The 19,835-nt window shown below is 39.2% G+C and overlaps 1 protein-coding gene across 1 annotated transcript in view; it reads right to left on the reverse strand.

Moving 5' to 3' along the window:
• The window catches only part of LOC124149979 (plasminogen-like), a 40,338-nt gene extending 30,659 nt beyond the window's left edge, over positions 1-9,679 (reverse strand). Inside the window, exon 1 of the transcript XR_007219690.1 lies at positions 9,262-9,679. The gene's annotated coding sequence lies outside the window, so the exon portion shown is untranslated. The remainder of the gene's footprint in view (positions 1-9,261) is intronic.
• Positions 9,680-19,835: the final 10,156 nt, after the last annotated feature.

A 19,835-nucleotide genomic window follows, 5' to 3' on the forward strand; every position in this document is an offset into this window, starting at 1 on the left:
AGTGATGACTCACGATTTCGTCTTCACTGGCGAGATGGAAGTAAACGTGTTTATCGTCGTTGAAATGAGCGTTTTGTTCCACATTGTGTAGGTAAATTCGATAATTTCGGTGGCTGTAGTGTCATGGTGTAGATTGTTTTTTATACCTGAACGGCATGAAAGGAATCATACAACCAAGTGACTGAATTCTAGATTTACTCCAGAGCCAACTGAATTCTTACAAATCCCGTATACGTTCATGAAAAGGAGAATGCACATTATATTTAGGACACCACATATTTCTTCTCGGGGAAAGCCTAGGGATAGTTCAAACAATGTCAAATCCAAAATGAACTAAACCAAATTCATTCAAATCTAGATCTGTCCCCACCTGAATACTTAATTTTAGATTGATATCTAGGAATAAGCTATAAGTATGGAGAGGGTTTTGTGCTCACGGTCACCATGTCTGATACCACCCTCTGTTACGTCATTAAAGACCAAGATGGAACATAGAGAGGACATAAGTGTAACCTGCCCCTCCCGCCAGATATCATACCACAGCACTCGCTCACCCACCGGCCTAGACATCTTAACAGTAACAATAGGAACTTCATCCACGTAATATCTCGTTCTCTAATATTCCTCCAAATTACAAATCACATAACAAAAACATAGATCTCGCGCATTACCTAATACATCACTTTGACGCATTGTTCGCCTCGGGTAAAGCTATTTTTGACCCGTCTTCATTAGTCAGAACACACAAGATTGATCTCTGAATGTATGTCAATTAATGACATGAACCAAACTCAATATCTGTGCTTGATTATTGAATAAAGAGTCATGTTGGCGTGCCGTTTCGCCGTCTCCACTTCATGGCCGTGCTTCGGGTTAATACCGCGTCTATTCATAAGTTGAGAGAAAAATGAAATCTATGTATAGTCCATAGTCATAGATAAATTACGAGAATTTGTAAAGCGCACTTTCCAATTTATAAGTGTTTATATGCGCCTTGACCAGGAAACATTTATTCACCGGCTTGCTTGAAGAAATGGGTTTTTAACTCATAGTAATATGTTTCAGAAACTATAGATCTAGCATTCAGGTCTTCAACGAAATACACCATCACCATCACAAACGTCACAAACATCATAAATAGAGGTTCACTTTACGACAATCGACCAGCAATAAGATATCATGACTTTAAAGTGTCGCCTGCATGAACAGGCCTTATAATTAAGATTAATATACTGTAGCTGTCCAGGCCGCGTGAAGATCCGGGGTAGAATAGGTCTTCAGCAACCCATGCCTGCCATAAAAGGCGACTATGCCTGTCGTAAAAGGCAACTAACGGGATCGGGTGGTCAGGCTCGCTGACTTGGTTGATGCATGTCAACGATCCCAATTGCGTGGATCGATGCTAATGATGTCAATCACTGGATTATTTACAGACCGCCGCCATATACTGGAATATTGCTGAGTGCGGCGTTAAACAACAAAACAAACAACCAAACAACCATTATTACCACCCTCACTAAGACCTTCCAATAATTGATAAAGAACAACAGACATGTTCATGGGGTTTCAGGGATATTGTGGTAAAATTATGGAATACTGTAAGGGACATTCTCGCGATCTCGCATTCTCGCGATCTCGACCTTTGGAAACGAGGTAAATATACCCCAAACACGAGAATGCGAGGTCGCGAGAACGCGAGATTTGGCCAAAATATCGCGTTCTCGCGATCTCGCATTCTCGTGTTTTTGGTACAAAGCACTTTTTGTCAAAAGTCGACAACGCGAGAATGCGACATTTGGACATGATGCAAAATCTCGCAATCTCGCAATCTCGACTTGTCAAATTAGGCCACAAAATAACGACATCGCAAGAAGGCGAGAATGCGACATTTCATTTTCTCGTGATCTCGCGTTCTCGTGTTCTCGCGTTTTAGACGCTGTCCGTGCGCATGCGTAATATCATAAGGTCAAGCGCATGCCCACGTTAGTAGTCCTTTGGTCATGCTTCTTTCATGCTCTTCATTCTCCAAGTAGCATTTAGCAAACTTATGACTTGAGCTTGAACATGCTATAACGTAATTTACATACACAAAGTCTGAGTCATCTCCCGTTGTTACAGTTTCCTATGTACTTTATAATAAAACCCTGAACATGCTCAATATAATTTAACAAAAGAAATTGTGTCTATGAATGTCCAATGATGGTGAAGACATAAATGTGTCCGAAAGCTGGAAAAAAAATTTATTACCGTCAGTGAGTGAGTGAGTAATATTGCTTGAAGCCGCATCAGCAGTATTCAAGTTATTCGCGGCTACACTGTCAGTTACAGAAATAATCACAAACCAGTGAGTTTCTCAATGAGGCAATTTTATACAATATTCATTAAAATAAAATTCTCACAGACCAATTTGTAGCATTCGGATAAAATGATATTGTCCGATGTTGTTTTTTTGTTTTTTTATACGATACCATATTCGCTACTTTAATTAATAGATTTTCATCCGCCCCCGCCTGACAACAAAACATCCTGCCTTACATTATTCTAATGCCCTCAAATTCCTAGGAATAGAAGTATCGTTAATATGAGTGTTCCTACTTTCTTTACCTGATAAAATACTCCGTACACGTAGCCCTACTGAGCACACATGATGCATGCGAATCGCATCCGCCGACAGCAATTGTACACCTATGCCTAAAGTAGGTCGATAAGAACAAAATAAAAACGTTAAAAATAAAATGCCTCCTGTCTCCCATGTTTTTAAAAAATCAATCAAACTGTAACTATTAATTTTATAGCGGCCTTAACATTTAAATGACAGGCACGCTTATACTGGAAAAGTACCCCCAATATCCAGGCTTGGGGACCGGCATGACTCTGAATAAGTGAGTGAGTTTGGCTTAACACTGCTTTGAACAGTGTGTATATTTTAGTTATATCCCGGCTTGTCGGTTTAAAGGGGCACTAATCTTCTTCTCGGCTGTCTGACACTGCCAGCTGGGGCTCACTATCTGCCGTGAGTCGATTAGTTCGCTGACGCCACTGAGCGTGACAAGAGACTTGGCTACCGTCTTCAAGAACACTGATTGGTTACCTGTAATCTATGAATCTCAGACAAAGTGCGCATGTTAATGCATTTCTTCAGCCTAAACAAACGGACAAAAAGAACGATGAAAGCTCATCGTATGGAATACTGTAAGGGACATTCTCGCGATCTCGCATTCTCGCGATCTCGACCTTTGGAAACGAGGTAAATATACCCCAAACACGAGAATGCATCTAATATCCAACAAACTACCAAAACAAACCACATAAACCAACAATCACACCTTAATCAACTCCCTTAGTCCGCCCACCATATCCCCTTGGCATCTATTCCAAATCTAAAAAATTCCAAACTTTTCTATATAAGCAACAACTAAATTCCCCCACTGGGTTGCCTTTTTTCGTTTCCCTTTTCGGAAATACACTAAATGGCCCGGCCGGGCCCGTGTGCGAAAAAAGGTACAGTCGGAAAGCGCACGAAAATCTCCAATGTAAGTAAGTAAGTAATAACATGTTCCAGGACCATGTATTCTCTTAACACCATCGCATTTAGAAGCAATGGTCGTATAAAACAAGACAGATCTATTTAATCACAACAGTATTCATGTTATTCCCACAAAATCACATCTAAAAAGGAGACATTAGCAAATACATGTGTCTTATCATTTTTCGTCAGGATAACAAAATTTTCTCTCCTTGTTATCACCTCCAGGTACAGCTTAACACGGGTCCTCCTTTGGTCAAAAAGTTTGTCCCCCCTCTAATGAGTGTGTCACGCGTTGCACACGAGTGCAGAAAGCTGCATCCCACGTCATCATCCCCGTGCGCAGTGGGGTACCTGCACTTGCCTCCATTAAAACCCATAGAAAAGCAGCATCCCCGCCGGGAGAAGGATTCAGTCTCATGTTTTATGAGAAATTGAAATGTGTAGGCTTAGATGTTAACATTCTTTCATGACGTTCATTTTTGTTCAAAGGAAACATAAAAGCAAATTGCATTCAGTGAGCATATTTGTTGTTTACATCTTCCCATCAGGCAGTGTCTCTCCATCACCACTGGAACGGAACAATATGTAGTTTAACAACATTCTGCATCTGTAGCAAGGCGTATTAGTGAGTGAGTGAGTGAAATTTAAGGTCATATAGGCAATATTTCCGCCATATTGTGACGAAACATTTATAATAATTACATTTTGATCTAATAAAAAGCTGTCAACGATGGACAGTAAGATAACTAGAGTATCACAGTTTCAATTTTAAAACTAGTTTAGAACATTTAAAAGAATACATTTCCAATAAATAATACAATATAAAAATAGGCTATAGATCACCAGCAACCAAAGTTGGGCCACCTTATCAGGGACAGTGGGGACTGACATTACTTCTGCTACCTGCACGGCTCCCCAGCAGGATTTACACCAACCCTTCAGCTGCTGGTGATGGTATGCAATAAAGCCAACAGTTACAATAAACAACTATACTACGTTTAAAACCGAGGTAAGAATAACTGTACTTTGAAAGATGTGGTCGTACATATCCTCCCAGGGGACAATAATTTTATGCTCCTTCAACCCCCTTTGAGGATATAGCCACTAACAATCTAAGTTACAAATTATACATTACCAATATAACATATAGCTATTTGCACAATTCAAAATTTATCAATAAGTTCAATTTCTTTTAAAAAACCTATAATTAAAAGAGAATTGATTCTATTAAAAAGATCCGTTATTGAGGGTGATTTGAAATATTTATCCCTTATCATGGAAAAATCAACACAATCAAGCAGGACGTGCTTGACCGTGATTCTTTCCTCACAAGGGATACAAAATGGAGGATCCTCACCTTTCAATAAATAATCATTTGTGTACCTGCAATGGCCAATACGACTGACAACTCAAGTAGGTGTAGCCAAGAGTTGGTTTAATTTCATGTAATTTATTTATACCTACTTGAGTGTCCCACTTCCTGCATTAGATCACGGATGTAACATCAAATAAAGGGTTTAATCAGTGTATGGGATCAAAAGTGGTGTCACAGATTTGTTGAGTGCTGCCTTCGCTGCAACATCAGCCATTGTGTAACCAGTTATTCCAACATGGCTGGGTAACCAATAACAGACGATGTCGTACTAGCCAGTACCTCGATCGTTATGAAGTTCTATGAAGTCACGTTCTAATGGATGTTGACAGGAAATATTCTTAATGGCTTGAATGCAGGAAAGGGAAAATTTAATGAACTGTGTGTATGCTTCGATTGAGTATTTATATATTTGAGAGCTGTTAAGATTGCCTTTGATTCTGCTGTAAAATTCGAACTGTCATTTGGTAATCTGGATGATATGGTTCTAGATCAAACGACAGTGGCGCTAGCAACTGCGTCATCATCATTGTATCCATCTGTAAAGATAGTGTTGTATGTATGATAGTTGTTTCTTAATTGATGATATTCGTGCTGGGACATTATTTCATTGGTGTCTGATTTCTTTAGTTTAGAGATCTACCTGAGGTTTTTCCAGTTGCCACGGAGGAGACGACAGAACTTGGGTGGGAGATATGCCACTGAGCTGAATTTTGGCAGCAGAAAGGTCAAGTTTGATTCTGAATCCAAGGGGTGGAATAAGGGATTGTTTCTTATTATATAGATCCACAAACAGAGGTTTACAACGCACTCATAGGCTGGATTTGAGTGATTAGATAAAAGGTTTTGTAACATATTGTAATGACAGTTTCTTGCGGCGTTGTTTGAGGGATGGTTCATCAGCCTCTATGGACAGATTATTAATGGGTGACGGTCTGAAAGCACCAAGGCAAAGCCTCAGTCCTTGATGATGAATTGTATCTAATAATTTTAAATTATTTTTACAAGCTCCACCATAGACGTTGGAGCCATAATCAAGTTTTGATCGGATCAGTGTTCTATAAAGTTGGAGGAGCGTTTTCTGATCCCCTCCCCACTTGAAATTAGAGACAATTTTTAACAGATCTAGGGCCATCACCTATTTACTCTTTTAGTGTTTAATGTGGGGCAGAAAGGTCAAATGATGATAAAAACATAGACCTAAGAATTTGGCTTCCATTACAACTTTAATGGGAGTGTTATCTAATAACCAAAATTTAAAACCATTTTCTAAAGACCATTTCTGGATTTTATTAAACATAGCTACAGGTGCATTTCAATAGTACACATGTTTTTGCCACGACAAGAAATATTAAAATCACCCAAAAAGAGGGATCCATCAATCAGATCATTTAAAACTTTAGACAAACTATTTATCTTAATACTAAACAATGTGACAGACAAGATACTGCCTTGTGGACACCCTCATCATGATTATAATGATCAGACAGTGTAGAACCAACATAGACTTGAAATTGTCTGTCAGTTAAAAATTTGGATATAAATTGAGGCAAACTACCTCGTAATCTAAATTCATGTAAATCTGTTAAAATACTGTGTTTCCATGTAGTGTCATATGCTTTTTCCAAATCGAAAAAGATGGACACAGCATGTTGCTTATTTACTATTGCATTTTTAATAAATGATTCTTAGCGAACCAAATGATCGATCATACTTCTGTTTTTTCGGAAACCACATTGTATGTTTCTTATGAGATTATTGGTTTCTAAGTACCAGACGAGTCGATTATTTCATGCGTTCCATGGTTTTGCAAACGCAGGTTGTCAATGATATTGGTCAGTAATTTGCTGGGTCAGTATGATCTCAACTGGGTTTGGATATCAGGACAAATATAACATCACGCCATGAAGCAGGAAACTTACCTGACGTCCAAATTACAAAGATATTCAAAAGTGTTTCTAAAGATACTGTGGTAAGTGCTTCAGGAGTTGATAATGTATGTTAATTTTAAGGTCGTTTTAAAGATTTATATCAGCTAGGTATAAGCTATAAGTATCGAGAGGGTTTTGTGCTCACGGTCACCACGTCTGATACCACCCTCTGTTACGTCATTAAAGACCAAGATGGAACATAGAGAAGGACATGAGTGTGACCTGACCCTCCCGCCGGCCATCATAGCACAGTACTCGCTCACCCACCGGCACTCACTCACCCATTAACAATAGCATCAGGAACTTCATACACGCAATATCCAGTATTCCAATATTCCTCCAATCACAAATCACATAACAAAAACATAGATCTCGTGCATTACCTAATACATCACATTGTCGCATTGTTCGCCTCGGGTAAAGTTGCTATAGACCCGTCTGCATTGGCCAGAATACACGAGATTGATCTCTGAATGTATGTCAATAAATGACATAAACCCAACTCAATATCTGTGATTATGGAATACAGAGTCATGTTGTCATGCCATATCGTCGTCTCCACGTCATAGCCGTGCTCCGGGTTTATACTCCGTCTATTCATAAGTTGAGAGAAAATAAATATATATCTATCATCCATACTCATAGATGAATTATGAGAATGTGTAAAGCGCACTTTCCAATTTATAACTCTTTAAATGCGCTTCGACTAGGAAAGATTTATTCACCGGCTTGCTTGAAGAGATGAGTTTTAAATATAAAGTAATATATTTCACTAACTATAGACTTTTCCATATTTTACGAGGCTTTTAGCATTCAGGTCTTCAACAAAATACACCATCAACATCACACACGTCACAAACATCATAAATAAAGGTTCAGTTACGAGAGTCGACCATGTATAAGATATCATGACTTTAAATTGTCGCCTGTATGAACAGGCCTTCAGATTAATATACTGCAGCTGTCCAGGGGCCATTATTACCACTCTCAGGCCGCCTCCGTGGTCTAGTGGTAGAGCGTCCGCCCGAAGAGCGGAAGGTCCGGGGTTCGATCCCCGGCCGCGTCATACCAAAAGACGTTAAAAGATGGTACTTGTTGTTACCCTGTCTGGCGCTCGGCATTAAGGGGTTAAAACAAGGACTGGTCGGCTCGGAGTCAGTATACTGTGTCTGAGTGGGGTATTAATGTTAAACTGCGGCATGGTATCTCAGTGGGCTAGCACTATAAATCGGCATCAGTCCGTTCTAGTACAAGCAGCCACACACACACACACACACACACGTGCATGCACGTCGCTATATAAGTGCAATAATCTTAGACGCGACGTTAAACCAAATTTCACCTCACCTCACCTATTACCACCCTCACTAAGACCTTCCAATATTTAATGAAGGACAACAGACATGTTCATGGGGTTTCAGGGATATTGTGGTGAAAAGAAATTCAAGCCGCTACTTTATTCCCAGCGTCGTATTGTTAAGTCGACGAGACTCAGTGTTTCAATATCAAATTAAACGTCATTGTGGGTTTACTGAATATGTCCGCCACAAAAACAGGTCAACAAGTTCAGAGTTTAAGGATTATGACATTATAGATTCAATACGAAACAGGTTCAGCATTGTGTTGTTGCCTGAAGGGAGGCTGTGGTGTTGAGGGAATATACTCGGGACCACGCCTGGAGGGCTGATGTTTTACATTGGCCGACACAAGGCACCTCATTCAGAACACCGGTAATTGTGGATTTAGCGAGCATTTAGTGATGAATGAGATACACTATGTCCAAGCATAGAAACACATGGTTTCTTCATTCGATTTGTAAGAAGAGCCTCCGCGAATAATTGAATTATATATTCTATAACATATGAAACTATATAGAAAAGTGACAAGACAACACAAATGTACAAAATATACGACATACGAACGTTTAACATCGCATATCAAATTAAAAACACAGGCGGCTGACATTCAAATATTAAGTATATGTTTAAAAAGGAACGAAAGTGCTGAGGTGCCGTTTTAGCCTGCACCCGTGTCAATATATTATTATATATACCTGGCATGGTATCAGTTTTATAAAATAAATATCAGATGTTAACAACTGTAACAATGAAATACAATGCGCCAATATTAACCGAGAAACAAAATTGTTCCATGCATATTATAGATTATGAAAAGAGACAGAAAAGTAAGGATAACAGCTGGACAACATGTGAAATGTAACTTAATATTACTGTCATAGCGGCATTGGTAGAAACGTTGTCTTGGTAATTCAACATAACGGTGATCTTTGTCAGTTCATGCGAAAAACTTTGGTACTTACTGGTGCTTCATGAACACAAAGTATGGGCATCCAACCCGGGGGTGTCCAGTCTCTGCGGTAGTATTAGGTCCACATGGCTATAGCTAGGGGGAAGCAGAGTGACTCTTACCTCATCGTTGAAGCGGGATCTCCAAGAACTCATGTTTTCTTCTACGTTGACGAATACGTCACTGCCACTGCTGTCAGATGTTGACTTGTGATGGTCGTCTCTTCACTTTAGTCGACTTCCTCGCGATTTTTACGTTTAGATATAACCAAAATAGATTATTGCTTTCTGTATTATTCCTAAACTGGTTATACTACAGAAAACTATTGAGTGCCGGCACATATATTCCGTATGTCCTGTTAACACGTGTTGCAGAAACTGGTTTGAAAACGTGAACAAATCTTGAGAAGGTTATACGGGTCGGTTGTCCTGTGCTCAAAGAGCTCTACAACCAGACTGAGCTGAGTGGGTCGGATGTCTAAAAGTTTTACCCAAGTTTTGATTGGCTCGGTATGGATGCTGCGTAGCCGGTAGTTTGACTAGTCAGTTTCTCAACTAGTCACGTGACGTACTGATTGTTCCTTTTTTCGCCCTGAATGAGACCTCTTGCTGTCGCAGAAACGCTCGACTGATTAGGCTGATTGTCACTTATATCACTGTTGTTGTTGTTGTTCACGTAGTCATTTATGTATGCCTGTACAGAGTATGTGTATTGCCAGAACAATATGAGAGGGTGCTGAGTAGTATAGACAATGAGGGTTCCGACACAACCCTACTAGAGCCAGATTTATATACCTAAACTTCTGCTACAGTGGGAATTTTTTATGCAAATATGATGATGTGATTCAACGATCGTCATGATTCGTATTAAAAGAAACATCAATATTAATTAATAATTAATAAAATTTACCATAGCCCACTAGGATATTCGAAAGGTATAGGAGCAATACAAAAATAAGCCACTGCGGTTTAGGTATCTAAAAAACAAACGATGTGGCAAATATACTTACCAGCACGGCGTAATATACCGAGGAAGAAGTTTGATATTTTTACAACGAATGAAGTTCATCAGGCTGACCTCTTGTTTCTTCCCGATGATAGGGTAAGACACAAAACATATAAATATGCTTTAACCATAGTGGAGGTGGCTAGTCGCTACAAGGAGGCTGAACAATTAACCTCAAATGATTCAACAGAAGTAGCTAATGCACTGAGCCGTATATATAAATGTGGACCACTAAAATGGCCCAAGTTATTTCAAGTAGATCCTGGTCGCGAGCTTATGGGATCAGTATCTGAACTATTAACAAAGCACGACACCACAATCAGCCGTGGTGAAAAAGAGGCCCACCGTAGTTAAGCTATTGTTGAAAGATTTAATCGGACATTAGCGGAACGTTTGTTTGGATATCAGTACGGGATTTAAATGAAATCATAACGAATAAGATCAACCGAATGGGTGACACGATTATCAGCTGTTGTATCAGCGCTAAATAGTGAAGTAATGAAATTAATAGGGAAGAAACCATCCGATGTGATTAAAATGAATTCTGTGACTTCCGAATCTGCAGCACCGCATCTGCTGATAGCAATCCTTTCAAACTAAATCTTTTGCTATCTCGAAAGGCATTCAAAGTGTCTGTGGAGAAGTAACCAATGTTACACGTCTTCGTTCTGGTTCCATTCTTGTGGAATGTACACGGAGACAACAATCTGTTAATCTGCTGGATCTACAGCAGTTTGTTAACACCCAGGTTGTTGTTTCGGTGTACAGGACACTGAATTAAAGTAGAGGCATTGTCAGGGACCGCGCTCGCTGTCTTTCTAACATGGCAGAAGAAGAGATTCCTGCTGAATTGAAACATCAAGGGGTCACTGCTGTTAAGCGGTTCAACAGAAAAATCAGAAGATGGAAAATTTATTCTAACCAACACCTATCTTTTCACTTTTTGTCTTGCCAAAAAAACAAAATCCATCAAAGCTGGTTACTTTAACATCGGAATGGAGGTTTATGTTCCAAATCCTCTCCGGTGTTACAAGTGTCAACAGTTTGGACACAGGGCAAAAACTTGCACTCGCAAGGCCAGATGCTTCCGTTGCAGTGGAACTCACGAAGGTTCCGAGTGCACAGATGATGTCAAATGTGCCAACTGCGACGGGGAGCATGTGGCCTCGTCCAAATCATGTCCAGTGTTCGTATCAGAATCACAAATCTTAAAACTAAAGCGCACGCAAAATATTTCTTACTCTGCTGCCACACAATTAGTACAAATTCCATCAAAATCACCCGCAAATATAACTTATTCAGCTGCAGTCTCTTCTCCGACTCCAGTTCTCAAAATTACTACAGCCTCTACATCCTGCCAGACTTTGAACTCTTGGGTAAAGGATGACCAGTTTACCATCGACGAAGCACAGACATCTCACTCTATGAAATCTACTTCTGCTTCCCAAACAGAACATCTAACATCAGCACCTCAGATTCTGCAAACTCAGAAAATGGTAAGTCCATCAGAACCCAGCAATGTGAAAGACAACAAAAACATTCAGGGCGAAGCCCATCTGACTAAAACGGAAAAAAAGAAGTTAAAAAAGATAAGGGCTCTCCAGCACTTGGAATTGCCTTCTCTTGCTGACACCACAGTAGAGGTTCATAATCCATTTGAGCCTCTAGCGATGGAGGTCAGTCCCTCACTCCCGGTTCGCGGGAGTGGACCTCCCTCTCGCTCAAGAACTCCAGTTGAGCCTCCATGAATGGCTCCAATAATATTATTCAGTGGAATTGCAGGGGAATAAAGAATAATTTTAATGATTTACAGTTACTAGTACAGGATTTTAAACCATCAGCATTTTGTTTACAAGAAACGTATTTTAAAGATAATGATCAAATCAATTTGAGACAATATGATGCATATAACTTCTTTTCTCCTCCAGGACCTAGGGCTACTGGAGGATCTTCAGTGTTGGTGAGACAGGGTGTTATACATGGCCCTGTTCCACTTAATACACCACTTCAAGCTGTTGCAGTCCGTTTAGGCCTCAACATTGTTTTCACATTGTGCTCGCTTTATGTACCTCCATCTTCTACTCTTCAACAAACTGATCTTTCGGCACTCTACAACCAGCTCCCCAAGCCCTGTATCATTATGGGCGATTTGAAGGGGCATAATCAACTTTGGGGTAGTGCTGATACGAACAGTAAAGGTAAGATATTAGAAGATTTCATTTCGAACAACGATTTATGCATCTTTAATGATAACTCTAAAACATATTCACATCCTGGAACAGGCACATATTCTTCTCTCAATTTATCACTTAGTAACTCTGATCTGTTAAATGAATTCGAATGGTCAGTCCACGACGACCTTTGTGGAAGTGACCATTTTCTGACTATTCTTCAAACAATAATTCAAACTGATGTTCCTCCATCATCACGATGGAACTTCACAAAGGCTAACTGGCCTTTGTTCAAATTACTCTGTATGAACAAACTAAATCCTGCTCAGTTTATTGATGTTCCTGATTCTATTAAGGTGTTCACTGATGAACTGTACAAAATAGCTGATGAATGTATTCCAAAGTCCTCTGCAAATCCACACATTCCGTAAACAATGGTTTTACAATGACTGCAGGCAAGTAAGGCTGAGCACTATTTCCATCGCCATCCCATGATCTATAATTTGAATCAATTTCAAATTTCAAATGCTAAAGCCAGGCGTACTTTTAAACATAATAAACGCCTATCTTGGCGAGATTATGTTTCAAAAATAAATTCACGAACGCCCATGTCTAAGGTATGAAACATGATTCAGAAAAATAAGGGAAGGGTTCCAAATCTAGCGTCCACCATCTTAAGAATGCGGATGAACTATTAACTAACAAATCGGATATTGCAAATAAACTCGGTGAAACGTTAGCAAAACATTCTTCCTCCTCAAACTATGTACCTCAATTCCAAATATACCAAAAACAGCACGAAAAGAAAACTATTAATTTTAAATCAGATAATGGGGAAGATTATAATGAAGTATTTTCAATCCATGAGCTTTATACTGCTCTTGATCAGGTTCACGATACTGCTACAGGAGCTGATAATATACACTATCAACTCCTGAAGCATTTACCAAAACCGTGTTTATAGAAACCCTTTTGTTAATTTTTGATGATATCTGGACATCAGGTAAATTTCCTTCTTTATGGCGTGATGCCATAGTTGTACCCATACCGAAACCGGGACGGGATCATACTGATCCAACAAATTATAGACCCATTTCATTGATCAGCTGCGTTTGCAAAACCATGGAACGCATGGTCAACAATAGATTAACATGGCTCTTTGAATCTAATAATTTACTTACAAATATTCAGTGTGGTTTTAGAAAGAAAGGAGTACTGTTGACCATTTAGTTCGGTTAGAGTCATTTGTAAAAAGTGCAATAATTAATAACCAGCATGCAGTGTCTATATTTTTCGACTTAGAAAAAGCATATGACACTACATGGAAACACGGGATTTTGAAAGATTTACATGATTTGGAATTGAGAGGCTGTTTGCCTCAATTCATATCCAGATTTTTAACTGACAGACAATTTCAAGTCAGCGTGGGCTCAACCCTGTCTGATCATTATCATCAGGATCAGGGTGTCCCACAGGGCAGTATTTTGTCTGTTACACTATTTAGTATTAAGATAAATAGTCTCTCTAAGGTTTTAAATGATTCTATAGACGGATCGCTTTTTGTGGATGATTTTAACATATCTTGTCGTGGTAAAAATATGCATTCAATAGAAAGACAATTACAGCTATGTCTAAATAAAATTCAAAAATGGTCGCTAGAAAATGGCTTTAAATTTTCTAAAGCCAAGACCAACTGTTTACATTTTTGTCGAAAATATAGGCCACATCAAGATCCTGAACTATATCTGGATGGCACACCTATCAAGATTGTAAAGGAAGCCAAGTTCTTGGGTCTTATTTTTTTGATAGCCATTTGAAATTTAAACCCCATATAAACTACCTGAAAGCAAAGTGCCTGAAGGTGCTCGACTTATTAAAAGTTGTTTCAAATTCCAATTGGGGAGGTGATCAGAAGACCCTCCTCTAACTGTATAGAGCTCTCATACGTTCAAAACTCGATTACGGCTCCATCGTTTATGGAGGAGCATGCAGAAGTAATCTTCAAATACTTGATTCTATTCATCATCAAGGACTAAGACTCTGCCTGGGATCCTTCAGAACATCTCCAATAAATAGTCTATATGTAGAGGCTGACGAGCCATCGATTAACCTCCGACGTATACAATTATCATTACAGTATATCGCTAAATTATCTTCAAACCGATCTAATCCTGCATACGACTGCGTTTTTAATCCCCTCTACGAGGAACTTTATCAGAAGAAATACTCACTTATTCCCCCTCTTGGAATACGAATAAAACCTGGCATTTCGGCTGTATCTATAAACCTTGCTAATATTTCTCCTTATCGTCTTTTGTCTTCACCTCCTTGGCAACTGATTAAGCCAGAGGTAGACCTGACTTTAACAGCACTATAAAAATCACAAACCAATCCACTAATTTATCAACAAGAATACAACCAACTGCGAAATAAATATGACGCATACAAATCTGTATTTACTGATGGATCCAAGGATGGTGACGCAGTTTCTAGCGCTACTATCATTGGATGCAGAACCATCTCGTCCAGTTTACCACATGACAGTTCAATTTTCACCGCAGAATCACATGCCATCTTAACAGCACTTAAATATATTCAAAATCAATCTAAGCATAAGCAGTTCATAATATTTTTCGACTCTCTTTCGTGTCTTCAGGCTATCAAAAATATGTCATGTACGCATCCACTTTTAATTGACGTCGTTGAATTATATAATGATCTTGCTACTGGCCAATACGACATCATTTTCTGTTGGTTACCAAGCCACGTTGGAATAACTGGTAACACAATGGCTGATGCAGCTGCAAAAGCAGCGCTCAACAAATCTGTGACACCACTTCTACTTCCATACAGTGATATTAAACCTGCAATTAGATCTTACATCAACAATCTTATGCAAGAGAAGTGGGACACCCAAGTAGGTATCAATAAATTACATAAAATTAAACCAACTATATGTTACACCTACTTGGCTTGTCAGTCCAGATTTGAAGAGGTCGTAATGCGGCGATGTCTTATTGGCCACTCGAGATATACACATGAACATTTATTGAAAGGTGACGATCCTCCATTTTGTTTCCCTTGTGATGAGAGAATCACGGTCAAGCATGTTCTGCTTGACAGTGTTGATTTTGCAATTACAAGGAATAAGTATTTCAAATCTTCATCTGTCAAGGATCTTTTTAATAATATTAGTTCTCTTTTAATCATTGGTTTTTTAAAAGAAATATAATTGTTTGAACATTTTTGATTAATCTGATTAGCCAAATATATAAATGTTGTTTTAAATTTGGTAGATTAAATAAGCAACTGAGATTGTCAGTGGCTGTATCCTCGAAGGGGGTTAAAGCACTGTAAAATTATTGTCCCCCGGGGAGGATACGTAAGCTCCACGTCACTCGAAGTACATTTAGGCCTACCACGATTTTATTCGTAGTATATTTGTTAGTTTTAATCAATGGCTAAACTTGCATACAATCGCCAGCGACTGAAGGGATGGTGTAAATCCTGCTGGGGTCCATGTAGGTAGCAAAGGTACTATTAGTCCCCATGGTCCCTAGTATGGTGATCTACCTTCAATTACTGGCGATCTATAGCCCGTTTTTACAAGGTATTGTTCTGTTTTGTAATAGCTTTTTATGGTCACATACTAGTTTTAAAAATTGATATCTGTGATAAGTCTAGTAATTTTACTGTCCTTTGCTGACAGGTTTTTATATAGACTAAATTACTGTTTCCTTAATGTATTTATCGCTTTAGTCACGATATGGCTGAACTATTGCCGATGTGACTTTAAATATTAACTCACATACAAACCACCGTCATTATAGCTGGAATAATGCTGCATACAGCATTTAACAACAAACAATCAAACAAAAACTATTATTGAACACATTGCACCAATGAGAAATTAAACTTCTTATTTTCTATATATTTAGTTTTATTTTATAAAATAATAAGATTAATAATTACATCCTTTGCGTTGATTTCTTGTCTGTTACGCAATGCACATTTTTAAGCCCTAAACATTGAATATTGTCCCAGGCCAAACGCAAGAAAAATGCCTATCTTTTAGGATCTCACAGAAGCAGTGAAAGTGTTATTTAGTAATTATTATGACACCTCCCACCCTCCAGAAATTCCTCTCAGTATAGAACGTATGTATCAGGTTACTACTATAAACAAATAAGGTTTCCCCCTTTGCTTGACCCACGCAGCCTGTTGGTTGACCATGTGGAGCACATGTACATCTTGGATGTAGTGGGAAGTTTTTTTTGTCTGCCAAGTTCAGTAGTTAATTTATGGTTACTTCTTCTTAGTTATGAAAAGAGCACTCGATATTTCCTATATTTTACAGTGACTGAGATGAGGTTCTAATTATATTTCATTTTTATCTACCATTTATGTCCCAAGGTTGTTCCCTGGGCCTTTGGTTCCATTAGCATCTAGAAGAGAGAGTATAATTTAGACTTGATTGTCTCGTTGAATACTGATGATAGGAAATCTGAATTACTTTTACTATTGTTTGTTTTTTCTAAGAATAGACGGAGCTGGTACACACAACCTATCCGTATATTAATCAAAGTGGTTTTTTTACATTTTCCCGGGGCAAGGGCGTTAACTGACTATAAAAGGCCAGTTTTCACCCTTGCCAAACTATGTTGGAATGTCCAGACTCGACATATCACATATAACTTGCAAATGTTTCAAACAAAATGGCGGCGTCATGTCAAGACGATCTGATCGATAATACATAGATCCGTTTAACCATCTTTTGCCCTAAGCGCTAGAGTTACCCGAGGCCTTTACAACCACGTGCTGTATTGTTTTTTTGGCACGTAGGAGACTTTTTTTTTTAAATTTAGGTATTTGCATAAAGGGGAATCGCTGTACGATGTCGAGGTCTGACTTGGGTGAAGAACAATCCATAATGCTCTGGCCAATTTCGTAGCGGCAATGCAAGTGGAACCGGTGCCCAACTTTTGAAGGCGTTCGTACAAGGAAACCATTTGAGAATTCGATTAGGGAAGAGGTCGAAAATAGATATAGAACACCTTGGGTCACTCCGGCATACGCGAATTCCATAGGAGCGATATACTGCAAGCTGTGCCTTACTTTTAACAGCGTTGGTACTAGCAAAAACATTTGAGGATTTGAATATGGCCGAATGTTTTTGTGTACGCACAACACTTGCAACATGACATTGCTGCTTACATCTATATTTTAATTTAGATATATAATTTGCTGAAGTTATGTGCATCACATTCGAGATTTCTTACCACGCCCCGATGATGTCATATATACATTCAATCGGCAATCTAAAGGCAGGAGAAGTTTATTGTGTCGGAGAAGCGGGATGCATTTCGAAACATTGAAATGGAACCTTGAAAACTATCATAAACATACCGACGCAGCAGGGAGCAAACTTTGTTTGTCAGTTTATGAGAAGTGTTGTCGACTGCTGTTACTGAAGTGCATCAAATCACCTGAGCACTTAAATTAAGAGCATGAAAAGATTTGCAAAATATCTGTCGACGCACATATGGTGGTAAAGATGCTTTAAAAAATCCTTCAGTAATGGATTTACAAAATCTGAGCTGCAGTTTCTCGAGAATGAATGGTGGATTGATTCTATACCCCAGATATCACTATTACATAGGATTACTGGCTCAATTAATGCTTTGAATAATTTTCAAGTAAGAGCTGTAGGTATATCTATCTGTAGGTTAAGAATAAAGACTGAAGCTTGTGGTAGGCCTGAGGGCCTTTTTCAGGAGAAGTTTAGCACTATTTGTAAGTTTACCATTTGTTTCAAATGTAATTCCTGAGTACTTATATCTATCGGTAACTAGTATGTTTGTATCACAAACATTTGTTTTGTCAGACCATCAAGTAACACTTGTATTTTCTTTTAATCGGCAATTAGTATTGAATCATCGGCAAACACAAATGACAAATGTGTAAACCATCAGGTGTTATATACTGAACAACAAAAGTTCCTGTGACACTGAATAAGATTTAATGAAAAGTTATGTTTTTTACCAAATCTGAAACAATTTCGGTTTGCAACAGATGAAAGACTCCTGTAAGTGTTCAAATTGTTTAATTTGCCATACTGACTTCAGAAAATGCCAATATGTCAATATACAAATCAATAGCGTGTGTGCCCACCTCTGGTTGTGATGCAAGCAACACATCTTCGTCTCATGGAATGGACCAGGCATCACACAAAGTCCTGTGGGATATCTGTCCATATCTGCTGGAGCATGTTTCGAAGTTACTGGAGTGTCTGTGGAACACGTGGTTGACGTCGAAGGAGGCGATCCATCTCATCCCACATATGCTCGATTGGTGAGAGATAAGGGGAGCGAGCCGGCAAGGGTATGACATTCACGTTGTTTTGTTGAAGAGAATCCTGAACAGGTCGAGCAATATGAGGCCGGTCGTTGTCATGTTGAAAGGTAATGCCTTGGCCATGACGACGCAAAAACGGTAGAACAACAGGGCCGATGATCTCGTCGCGGTAGCGCTGTCCATTGATATTTCCCGCTACCACTATCCCCGGGTCCTCTGCCTTGCTGTAATCCCACCCCATACCATAACGCTGCCGCCCCCGAATCGATCTTTTTCCATGACACAATGATTGACGTAACGTTCACCTCGACGTCGGTACACTCGAATCCGTCCATCGCTGTGGCTGAGGTGAAAACGAGACTCGTCATTGAATAGAACTTGTCACCACTGCCTGGTCGTCCAGCGGAGACGTGCTTGACGGTGGTTTCCTGTCAAAATGGGACATCTGGCAGGTCTTCTGGCGACGATCCCTGTACATCTGAGGTCACGAAGTAGGGTTTGTGAAGATATTCGTCGAAGGCCAGGGATGCTTCTTGCAGTCACTGTTGCTGGCTTAAATCGATTTCGTAGGTGTGTTGTTCGAATCCAGTTGTCTTGTCGATTATTGGTTTCGATGGCCTGTCACTCCGAGGATGGTCTCTGAATGCATTTGTCTGTTGCCAACGTTGCCATAAACACCAAATGGTGTTTCTGTGGACGTTACATTGTCTTGCAACATCACGTTGACTCGATCCTGCTTCAAGCATACCAATGGCTCTCGGACGCTTATTTTCGGACAGGCGTGGCATTTCGTAATGTTGAATAATTGCGTATTTTATTTTGTTTTTCTGAGTGGTTGTTGTCAGCACGATGCTAAACAATGCATATGGAATCCCGCTAACGCACATGTTTTCTACCCTTTCATGGGTAGTGAAATGCATGGGGCTTGCATAAAAGTCAACTATTACATGGAATGCATGCTTTACTGTAGCAGTTGCGTGTTTGTGACTTGATTCCATACATGTACCACACTATTGAAAACCAAACTTTACTTGTTTAAAAAATACTATAAAACATTGGCGTCACAGGAACTTTTGTTGTTGAGTATATAATTTTGTTCTCTTATCAGTATTACAGACAGTTTAAACAGGATACATATTGTTTATGGATGTCTGTAAAGGGTCGGG

This window comes from Haliotis rufescens, unplaced genomic scaffold (assembly GCF_023055435.1).
Source record: "Haliotis rufescens isolate VD_foot unplaced genomic scaffold, xgHalRufe1.0.p SCAF_9, whole genome shotgun sequence".
Taxonomy (NCBI): domain Eukaryota; kingdom Metazoa; phylum Mollusca; class Gastropoda; order Lepetellida; family Haliotidae; genus Haliotis; species Haliotis rufescens.